We start from the raw sequence: 12,626 nt of genomic DNA on the forward strand, positions 1-12,626 counted from the left end.
CTTATTATCATACACTGTTTGCACTTTTCCTTTCCATTCAGCCTTTCACTACACACTATCATTAAGGATCTAGCGTAGCATATTGCCGCTGTGTAACGACTCTCCAGCGGCTTATAGTAAGTATCGTCACTTTAATTTATAAATATAGATGTTATAAGACCTGAATATCATGTTCACTGTGTTTAATACTCTTTGATGACCGTTATCGAAAGTGAAATGTTGATGTCTGCTATACCATGAAAAATAACATGTTATCTGCATGGTGATAATAATCATACTAAAAAATCAGGTTATTAATCCAAATATTACAATTTGTAATTTAATTTGGCGTGAATGGAACATTTATTCTGCATATGTGCAATTAACTTATCTTGAATATGATAAATATCAATAACCTTACTCAAGCCGAGATTATAGATACACTGTTGATCAATCATAAATCAGGCAAATTTGATTTAATGTGTAAAATGTGCTCTGAGTTTTTGAATTTTAAGAACTCGTGCCTACACATAACATTGCACCAGGTGTAAATATAGAGTGTAGTTTACAAGGTCTCAAGATAGCCAGCAACATACTTGTCATCCATAAATGGTATTTCCCAAAGCTATACTTTAACAGTATATCATCCCCTGGGAGACCCATATAAGCTGTCAGTCAATAGAGAATATAATAATTGATGTGTTTGAAAAACTGCACAAATGAACAACACATTGTAAATGGCATGCCTGTGGTAATAGTTACCAATTAAAATGGGTGTACAATACCATGTACTTACTGTAAATATTAAATATTATCTTCATGGAAAGTGGAATATATTACCGGGAAGTTTGAGGTGCCAACATGAGAGGGTGTTATAAATGATTTTAAAACAATATTCTGGAGAGAGATTTTCTAAAATCTACAGGTTTTAAATGACGTGAGGTTTTTTGCAGGTACTGTAAAATACTTTATTTTTTGCTTGGAGTTTATTTGCTGAAAGAATGATTCAGTAAAAATAAAATCCAGCGAATATATCTTTTTTCTCATATTTTACATTGAACTTGTCAAAAATGCACGCAAAACACCCAAAAAGTTTTTTTCAGTGAAAATTAATTCCAGGTAAAATAAAGTCTTTTACAGTATTTTGAATTATGAAATATGGAGAAAATTTTCTCACAATATTTTGTTTTGAAATGTGCTACTTAATTATAGGTTTGGATGTATGCCATAAACTTTGAGTGTTTTACTCGGTTGAAAACGTATGTCACTGAATGATACAGTCAGGTCTTTTCCACATAGCAACTATTATTATGTGGCACTTTTTTCATGGTTTTTAAGCTATTTTTTATGTGAAAAGTAGTTCTATGATTATATGTTTTTATGTCAGTTTTGTTAACAGCAATATATAAAAAACATAGTGTAAAAAGCATGGAAACCTGACTATATAAATTAATTTATTGGATGATCAGTTCCTTATAACAATAATTTCATACAAAACTACAAAAACATGTCTCATATTATTGCTAATGATAATACCAATAATGATAATTTCAAGGACGAATGGAATAATGCAATACTGTGCCAAAAAAAATTCAGTTTTACAACACTGCTATTTTAACTGTAATTTAAGTACCGGTAAATGATAAATTGTTGTTTCCCAGGGTTTGACAGCTGAACTATCTCATTACAGATTGTAGCTTTATGGAAATATTTGGAATACATTTTTTTAACTTTAACATCTCAGTCACTGATGAACATTTGCTATTAAAAAATAATATAAGCCAGGTTTAATAATAATACATGTAATTTATTTTGTCGCTTGATTTTATATCAAGGATGAACAACAGAATAAATATCATCTTAACTCTGATCGTACGGTTTTATTTTTGTCTGGTAATCACATTTTTCAAATAGGCACATAATAATTTTTGGGAAACTTGACTTTTTAAAAATTTTGCTTTTGTGGAAATTTTGACTGTTCATTTGACAAGAAGTCTCTGTGACTTTTATTAATGCTTGATACAGCTGTATAATAGACTGAAAGAAATATAAAACTATCATCTAACAAAGATACCTTATAACTGAATAGCATATTGTAAAAATACAGTACAGTCAACCTAAGGTTTAGCTGGCTTTAAAACTGATATATATGTGGCCTTTAAAACCATCAGGTATCAGAATTGTGCAGATTATTTTGCAAAAATATACTAGTATCATATTATTATTGTAGGTACCACAATAGATGAATTTTATCAAAGGCAAAGCAACGTTCAGCTACGATGTAAGAGCCCAGTCGGTTACTCATAATTTGTCTCGCATAATGTCACTGTGATTAAGATAACATCAAGAATAAATATATTCTGATCTTTCAGTTTCCATGAAAAGAGGGGTATATAATTATTGTTCCCATAGAAATGAGAAATTTGTGATTTCCTGATGAGTTAATTTTTATGATTTTATTTCTCCTCAATTTTCGCCAGTAGAAATATTCGATATTGTGCCATTTTGAGTGTTTTTATGAGGACAAGATTTCAGAAAAGTCAGTAACTGTTACTTGATTCTATCCCTCCACTGAAAATTCTGTTGGCTGCTAAAAATATAACGCAATTTTTGATGATTCTCACAAAATCTAAGTGGTTGGCATAAAAATTTCACTTCTGTTGCTAGGGAATTAGGTAAAAGGCCAATAAGATCAGCTTTGGATAGAGATACTTATCTAAATGAGGTTGTTTATATATACACGACTGTGATCGAACGATTTTTGTCATGATGACTAAACGCCTACTGCACCGACTTCACCTCATTGACAATTCATGAAAAAAACAAACATTTTGTTACTTAAAATGGCAATACGGATACATTTTTTTAATAATTTTGTTTGTATGATAAATTGTAAAATAAAAATGTTATCTTAGCAACAAATATAACAGTATTTGGTGAATGAAATAATGAAACCACCATTGCATATTAGCTGTCTGTATTGGTAGGTAAATACAGAACATATGGAATTTTTTTGCAGCTTCTTTTGTGAAAAAAGTTATGTGACAGCAATCTGTTTATTTTATTGTAACCCATGACAACACCTTCTGTTCAGACATGTTGAAATTTCATATTGATTTAACCTCAATGCCTATTATATCAACACATTGACAAAAAATAATTGCAAGTATGTGTAATATTTCAACGTATGGCAATTATAAAAACAATTTATGTGTAATTATGTTTGTCCCTGTGAAAAAAAACAATTTAGACTGCATGCTTGCTTAATTCAAAGTTTGCCATCATTAGGTGTACACTATTTTTGCTAGCGGGGGTGGAGGCTTTATTGGCATGAAATTAGCAAAAAACATTGCTGTAATAGAAAGTTAAAAAAAAAAGTAATCTGCATCAAAAAAAATATAAAAACATTTGCAGATGAAAAAATAAGCCAATTTAAATTGTTTATTTCATTTCATCATTTCCCATGATGCACTATGATAGCCTTACTAATGACCTGCTTGACATGAACACATTTTTGACATCATTATTTTCAAATAAATTGTCAAGACTTTTTATAAAATTTAATGATTGCATTGTGTTTTATAATTACAACATTTTTGTTTGTTTGATTTATGCGATAATTGAGCCAATTATTTTCTTATTATGAAAATGTGAAGTGAATTCCAGTTTGGCCTAGGTCATGTAAGATTTATTTAGTTAACACTATGTACTGTTACATTCACTTAGAATATAAATTGAAAACTCATTCAGTCACAAAGCAACAGATGCTGCCTTCGTCTCCATTTCCACAAACTATAAATAACATTATGTTCTGAATAATACTTGACATTGTGTGAAACAGAAAACAAAAAATGAATCATGACAAAAAATGTTATTGAGTGAATTTGACATTCAATACATTATCGTCATTGAAACATTGTTTGATCAAAGCATGATGATCATTGCTGACTCAGCTCTGATTCTATCTCAAAGGACAACAAATTGGATGGCGACTGCATTGTTAAACATCTTTTTACAGTTCTGAAGAAAACACCTATGCAAATCTAATGTTCATAATATTCAAACCTATAACAATATAAATCATGTCCATAACAATACTATTGCCAATATAATCCTCATCAAAGTATGTTTTAATTTAGTGAGAGATTTTTTTGTGACTGAAGAAAATATAATCACAAAATTGTGTAATGAAATTCTATTCCAGAGAAAAACATAATATTAACAATTTTTTTCCACATTAAAGCACAATGGATAATTTATTATTAACATAAATATCTATAATAAATTTCTGTAAATTTCTATATATTGTTCAACTATTGTTGAAAAAATTTGTATTCATTAATTCAAAAAAAAGAGAAAAAAACTTGTTGCCAAAGAAAATGTTTTATTAATATTTTGTATATTTTTTAAATGATGATAAAATGAAATCTAAAAAATTAAAATTAAAAAAAAACATATTTGTGTCATCTAAGGCCAAGTTTCTTGTCATCACACAGAACAGTTATAAAGAACTTTGCATGACAATTATAAAAAAAAAAAGAAAACGTACAGCCCTGCATCAATTTTTAGTTTTAGACTTATAATGTCACTTTTGTGAATTCGTAAGTCTGTTGATCTGCACCTGTATCTCAGACATGTCTGGGTTGATTTCATTCAAACTTCACACACACACGTTACACATCATATCATACATATGCACTTACATACGTTTCATGATCCAATTTGAGGTAACCATATGGCGGCCATTTTAGTGCTAAAAATACATCAAAATCAAGCATTTCTACCATTCCAGAGCTGGATCATTATCATGCTTTTACATATTTCATTAAAACTTAGTGTGCCATAATGATTGCACTTAATGGATCTTTATTTCCCTAGCTTTTTTTCAAAATCCCTGACTGATGGCCATTTTTGTTTTTAACGAATGCTGTTTTTTGGAGCCATATTGCTGACATGGCCGGACACATTTTCACATGCATCTGTTTCAGAATCTGATTCAAGATGGCTGATTAATGCAAATATTCTATTTCTTGCACAAATAAACTGACTCCAGTTTGTAACATGTCTGTCACATGAATGTGAATAATTATTTTGCATCATGTTGACTGTCACTAAAAACTTGGACGGGGATGTCTTTGAAAATAAATTAACTCAATCAAACACTACTTTGAGCCAAAATAAAAATCCAGATCATGCAATGTATCATTATAAAAGTCAATATATTTGATATTGTGACATTTGTTGGCAAAACAAAGACAACCTCACTTGAAATTTGATTTTTTTTGTATTGATTTATTGATAAATAAATATTTAAACCGTATTGCAATAATCTGCTTCACCGCTTTATTCTTTGTCGTTTATTTATCTCTATGTTCAGAATATCCTGTTTCCGTTTTCCTGTTCTTTTCAATTTAATTCTCTGTTGCTACTGATCCGATGCTTGACTGTTTGATTTCCTTAGTCATTGACATTTAAATTGACTTCTTTTGCTATTCTAGTCACATGACTATGAATAGTAAGATTTAATGATCACATGTACTCAACATTTCTGCTAACATATTATATTTCCTACATTATTGTCTCCTCATTTAACACAGTTTAAGGTATAGAAAAAATAGCAGCCCCCCCTTTTTTTTTGGATTTTCAGTATTGTCATAAATTTTTACACAAATTACCGGTACATCACTGGTTAGAAACCTAGTCTGTGTCACTGAAGGCACAAAAGAGGATAAAAGTTGTTTATTCTGCTCATTTTAAGATATCCAATGTTTAATATTTTCAGGGATTTTTTTGTGAGCAAGTCTACGAATTCCTCTGTTTCCCGGGGAAAACAATATTTGCAAATGTTTTAATAATATAGCCTAGAAGTAGTATTACATACATGTATTATGAAAAATTTGAATCTTTGAAGTTTTTAGAAACAGATACACTGAATTCAACAAAGCCATGTATGTTATAAGTTATTTATGAAGCTAAATATTAGTACAAAATCATACGACAATCACACAAGATATGAGCGTGTACAGAGACATTGGCTGTTCTAATGTTTGCGTGAGCACTTCGTGGAGTCGAGGTAGATTTCAGCTGCTGATTTCTAATAAACAGTTGGGTTTATACATTTTTATAAATATATTTATAAGTTAAAACATGGGTTTATTGCTGCTAGTGTATAAATATACTTTAATGAATTGTGGATGCAAAATATGCAAAAATATATATTAGAGGAGAAGGTTATTTATTAATGAAGGTGCCCTAATAAAAATGTTTCATAAATTAAAAGTGGTGAACTCCTGTAAAGATGAATTATTTTCAAGATTTGACCTCATCTGGTGACATATAGTCAGTTTGTAATTCTGTAATTTGTAAGTCTTGTTGGAAAAATGAGTTTTCTAGCTGTAGGCATGTCTTGAAATAAATTAATTTATTCATGAATTTAATAGTCTGCGTATGGTGAATGATCTGTAACTTTTACCATTTTACTGATGCTCTTGCATAATATATTAATCCATTTACTAATAAATTAATATTAAAGTTTAAATAATGAATACGAAAATGTGTGCACATTTGTGTACATACAGCACTAGTTGTTTGTCACTGATTGCTATTATGACTCACTCCATACAATTGACAAAACAAAAACTCACAATACAGATTTCTAAAAACATTTTAACTACTTTAATTTTGTAAAATACAAACAAGCTGGGGATTGAATGATTAAATTATGCTGTATTGTATAATGCCTTCACTATTTAGAAAAGGGACATTTTTTGGATCAGCAACACCCAGGTCCCTGGACTCGAACCAAAAAGTTTCAGATCGACAAGCTGTGTGGGTGTATGGTCACTCTAATGAGCTAAGTAGGTGATTTGATACCATTCAGTAATTACATATAACAAGTTACAGTAACAATACCATTCAGTAACTACCTCTAACACTGTTACAGTAACGATATTATTAAATAAGCTCTCAATTTATGGCATTTCTCCAATCTCCCTTGTTTGGTTTAATTCTTATTTAACTGACAGAAAGGAAGTTGTGTATTTGATGGGTAAAGTCAGATGTCGTCAATATTCGACATGGCGTACCACAGGGTTCGATTTTAGGACCATTATTATTTCTTCTATTTATTAATGACCTACCATTATTTCTTGAAAACAGTTCCATTGATATGTATGCGGACGATCAAACTCTGTTATCGTCTGGACCAAGTATCAATGTAGTCACAAAGTCCATTAATAATGGTGTTTGGCCAATTTTGCGTTGGGTTAATTGCAATTACATGTCAATTAATCAACACATCTAAATCAAAATCTATGCTTGTTGGATCTTGTCAAAGGCTAAATAATATTGGTGAAGATTTTCTGGTTAACTTCAATGGTGAAATAATTAAAACAGTCAGTTTCGAAAAGTCGCTCGGGGTGGTTTTAGATAAAACTCTATCATGGGATCATCATGTTGATATTAGCCAAAGAATTGGTGTTCTTATGAGAGTTCGCAGCTACTTACCTATTTCAGTCAGAAGAACATAGTATTTTTTTATTCAGTCGTTATTGGACTATTGCTGTATAGTATGGAGAAATACAAGTCAATCAAATTTATGTTGGGTGTATAAGCTTCAGAAAAGGGCAGTTCGTGTGATTTCCTCTGACAACTTTAGCCAATCATTGTTTGAACTGTTCAAAAAACATAGTATCTTGCCAATCGATTACAGAATTTCATATTTTCTAGGTATCGTAATGTATATGGCAACCAATGGCTTGGCACCTTTATATATAAGTGAAATGTTCATTCCTATCTCCCAAACCCACAAGTATAGTACACGTTCCTCTCTTAAAAATAATTTACGCATTACTAAATGGAAAACATCCATGGGTCAGAGGACAATTCAGTATAGAGGGGTAACCCTGTGGAATAACTTGCCATTCCATATCAGAAATTCAGCCTCTTTAGGCATTTTTAAGAAAACTTACAAAATTTATCTTAGTGAAAAATTTGTTGTAAATGGCTCAAGCCTATAGTGTGTATACTGTGATTTTTGTCCCTACAGAGGGCCCAATGAAAATTACTTTATTGTATATTGGCCTACCCTCTTTAAATAAAGTGTTAAATAAATAAAAAATAAAATACCATTCAGTGAATTTATCTAACATGTTACAGTAACGATGTCATTCAGTAATTGCATCCAACACTGTTACAGTAACGATACCATTCAGTAACTAGATCTAACACTGTTACAGTAATAATACCATTCAGTGATTACATCTAACACTGTTACAGTAACAATGCCATTCAGTAATTACATCCAACACTGTTACAGTAACAATACCATTCAGTAACTAGATCTAACACTGTTACAGTAACGATACCATTCAGTGATTACATCTAACACTGTTACAGTAATGATGCCATTCAGTAATTACATCCAACACTGTTACAGTAACGATACCATTCAGTGATTGCATCTAACATGTTACAGTAATGATACCATTCAGTAATTGCATATAACACTGTTACAGTAATGATACCATTCAGTAACTACATCTAACACTGTTGCAGTAATGATACCATTCAGTAACTACATCTAACACTGTTACAGTAATGATACCATTCAGTAACTACATATAACACTGTCACAGTAATGACACCATTCAGTAACTACATCTAACACTGTTACAGTAATGACACCATTCAGTAACTACATCTAACACTGTTACAGTAATGATATCATTCAGTAATTGCATATAACACTGTTACAGTAACGATACCATTCAGTAATTGCATCTAACACTGTTACAGTAATGACACCATTCAGTAATTGCATCTAACACTGATACAGTAATGATACCATTCAGTAATTGCATCTAACACTGTTACAGTAACGATACCATTCAGTAACTAGATCTAACACTGTTACAGTAATAATACCATTCAGTGATTACATCTAACACTGTTACAGTAACAATGCCATTCAGTAATTACATCCAAACACTGTTACAGTAACAATACCATTCAGTAACTAGATCTAACACTGTTACAGTAACGATACCATTCAGTGATTACATCTAACACTGTTACAGTAATGATGCCATTCAGTAATTACATCCAACACTGTTACAGTAACGATACCATTCAGTGATTGCATCTAACAAGTTACAGTAATGATACCATTCAGTAATTGCATATAACACTGCTACAGTAATGATACCATTCAGTAACTACATCTAACACTGTTGCAGTAATGATACCATTCAGTAACTACATCTAACACTGTTACAGTAATGATACCATTCAGTAACTACATTTAACACTGTCACAGTAATGACACCATTCAGTAACTACATCTAACACTGTTACTGTAATGACACCATTCAGTAACTACATCTAACACTGTTACAGTAATGATATCATTCAGTAATTGCATATAACACTGTTACAGTAACGATACCATTCAGTAATTGCATCTAACACTGTTACAGTAATGACACCATTCAGTAATTGCATCTAACACTGATACAGTAATGATACCATTCAGTAATTGCATCTAACACTGCTACAGTAACGATACCATTCAGTAACTACATGTAACACTGCTACAGTAATTATACCATTCAGTAATTGCATCTAACACTGTTACAGTAATGACACCATTCAGTAATTGCATATAACACTGCTACAGTAATGATACCATTCAGTAATTGCATCTAACACTGCTACAGTAACGATACCATTCAGTAACTATATGTAACACTGCTACAGTAATTATACCATTCAGTAATTGCATCTAACACTGTTACAGTAATGACACCATTCAGTAATTGCATCTAACACTGCTACAGTAACAATACCATTCAGTAACTACATGTAACACTGCTACAGTAATTATACCATTCAGTAATTGCATCTAACACTGCTACAGTAACGATACCACTCAATAACTACATGTAACACTGCTACGGTAACGATACAATTCAGTAACTATAACTAACATGTTACAGTAATGATACCATTCAGTAACTACATGTACAGTAACGATCCCATTCAGTAACTATATGTAACACTGCTACAGTAATTATACCATTCAGTAATTGCATCTAACACTGCTACAGTAAAGATACCATTCAGTAACTACATGTAACACTGCTACAGTAACGATACAATTCAGTAACTACAACTAACATGCTACAGTAATGATACCATTCAGTAACTACATGTAACACTGCTACAGTAACGATACAATTCAGTAACTACAACTAACATGTTACAGTAACGATACCATTCAGTAACTACATGTAACACTGCTACAGTAATTATACCATTCAGTAATTGCATCTAACACTGCTACAGTAAAGATACCATTCAGTAACTACATGTAACACTGCTACAGTAACGATACTATTCAGTAATTGCATCTAACACTGCTACAGTAACGATACCATTCAATAACTACATCTAACACTGCTACAGTAACGATACCATTCAATAACTACATGTAACACTGCTACAGTAACGATACAATTCAGTAACTACAACTAACATGTTACAGTAATGATACCATTCAGTAATTACATATAACACTGTTACAGTAATTATACCATTCAGTAATTGCATCTAACACTGCTACAGTAATGATACCATTCAGTAACTACATGTAACACTGCTACAGTAATGATACCATTCAGTAATTGCATCTAACACTGATACAGTAACGATACCATTCAATAACTACATGTAACACTGCTACAGTAATTATACCATTCAGTAGTTGCATCTAATAACACTGCTACAGTAACGATACCATTCAATAACTACATCTAACACTGCTACAGTAACGATACCATTCAATAACTACATGTAACACTGCTACAGTAACGATACAATTCAGTAACTACAACTAACATGTTACAGTAATGATACCATTCAGTAATTAACTAATTACATATAATACTGTTACAGCAACGATACCATTCAGTAATTGCATCTAACACTGTTACAGTAACGATACCATTCAGTAATTGCATCTAACACTGTTACAGTAACGATACCATTCAGTAATTGCATCTAACACTGTTACAATAACAATACCATTCAGTAATTGCATCCAACATTGTTACAGTAATGATACCATTCAGTAATTGCATCTAACACTGTTACAGTAATGATACCATTTGGTAATTACATATAACATGTTACAGTAACGATACCATTCAGTAATTACATCTAACACTAATACAGTAATGATACCATTCAGTAATTACATATAACATGTTACAGTAACGATACCATTCAGTAATTACATATAACATGTTACAGCAATGATACCATTCAGTAATTACATCTAACACTAATACAGTAATGATACCATTCAGTATTTACACATAACATGTTACAGTAACAATACCATTCAGTAACTACATCTTACACTGCTACAGTATTGATACCGTTCAGTAATTACATATAACATGTTACAGTAACGATGCCATTTAGTAATTACATATAACATGTTACAGTAACGATACCATTCGGTAATTACATATGACATGTTACAGTAACAATACCATTCAGTAGCTGCATCTAACACTGTTACCGTAACAATGTCTCAATTTTGAAAATTACCATTCTGTCTGAATCTCAGTGGAAATTGTATTTTTGACCTACAAATAAATTGAGATTTAAAAAATTCATTTGGCTCAGACTAGATATAGATACAATAGATACAGGGGTCCCCTGTCAATGATGTAAATTGGTTAGACTGCGCGTACCAATATTCAATTTCTACAACCAATGCAGATTGACTTCTCGCATCATTAACTCAACACCTACAATCAAGCTGTGAACACCTTTAATGGGAATTCTCGGCTGACGCATAAAATCTTTTCAACAACATTCAATCACATGTTTCAAGCATCAGGTGTTTGCGTCTAAACGTCACCTTGGAATTGTTAATGATGTGTATATAAATGCTGTATTAGTTTTATTAACAGTACATGTATAGTTACATCACATATGATTTTTGTTATCAGTCGTTATAAATAATTAAACCACACAAATATTTGTCTCTTATGTTGTTCTATTGAGATGGACATCTAATAGATCAATAAATTGATGAATAAATAAAACAGAAATGGGTAAATAATACAACTTGTATGATTATTTGCATATTTTAGATGGTACAGTAATTAAAGAGCTTAGGGATATTACTTAGATTTGGTACCCCCTACTTATGATGCAACACTTGGTACCACCACCCCATCTTCCAAAATGAACTATTCTAGTCTTGATATCCACCAAGATAATACAGACACTAGCAGATTTGGTTAAACAAATTATTTTGTTTGACTTTAATAAAAGAAAATTGTACTCCACAATAACTAATTTACTGGACAAATAATATGTACACAATTGTACATGTGACTATATGAGTATTTTCTCCTGACTTGCTTTCAATATCCCCTGGCACATTATGTATCAATTGTGCGTCTGTGATTTTTCCCAGCTGTGGTGCCTGGACAGCGCCCTCTACAGACACTTGTGATTCTTCTTGTTTACCATATTTGCTCTACAAGAAGCACATCTTTAACATCTTTATTTGTTTATTTCATTTTAAAAATGACATGTTAGTCTCTATTCGTCTGTGCGTGTGTGTTTCT

General features: G+C 31.4%; 1 protein-coding gene across 1 annotated transcript in view; it reads left to right on the forward strand.

The window, feature by feature from the left end:
- LOC102810394 (solute carrier family 15 member 2-like) overlaps positions 1–12,626 on the forward strand; it is a 43,067-nt gene continuing 30,441 nt past the window's right edge. The window contains exon 1 of the mRNA XM_085495510.1: positions 1–116. The gene's annotated coding sequence lies outside the window, so the exon portion shown is untranslated. The remainder of the gene's footprint in view (positions 117–12,626) is intronic.

The sequence above is a fragment of the Saccoglossus kowalevskii genome, chromosome 22 (genome assembly GCF_978046115.1).
Source record: "Saccoglossus kowalevskii chromosome 22, keSacKowa6.1, whole genome shotgun sequence".
NCBI classification, from domain to species: Eukaryota; Metazoa; Hemichordata; class Enteropneusta; family Harrimaniidae; genus Saccoglossus; species Saccoglossus kowalevskii.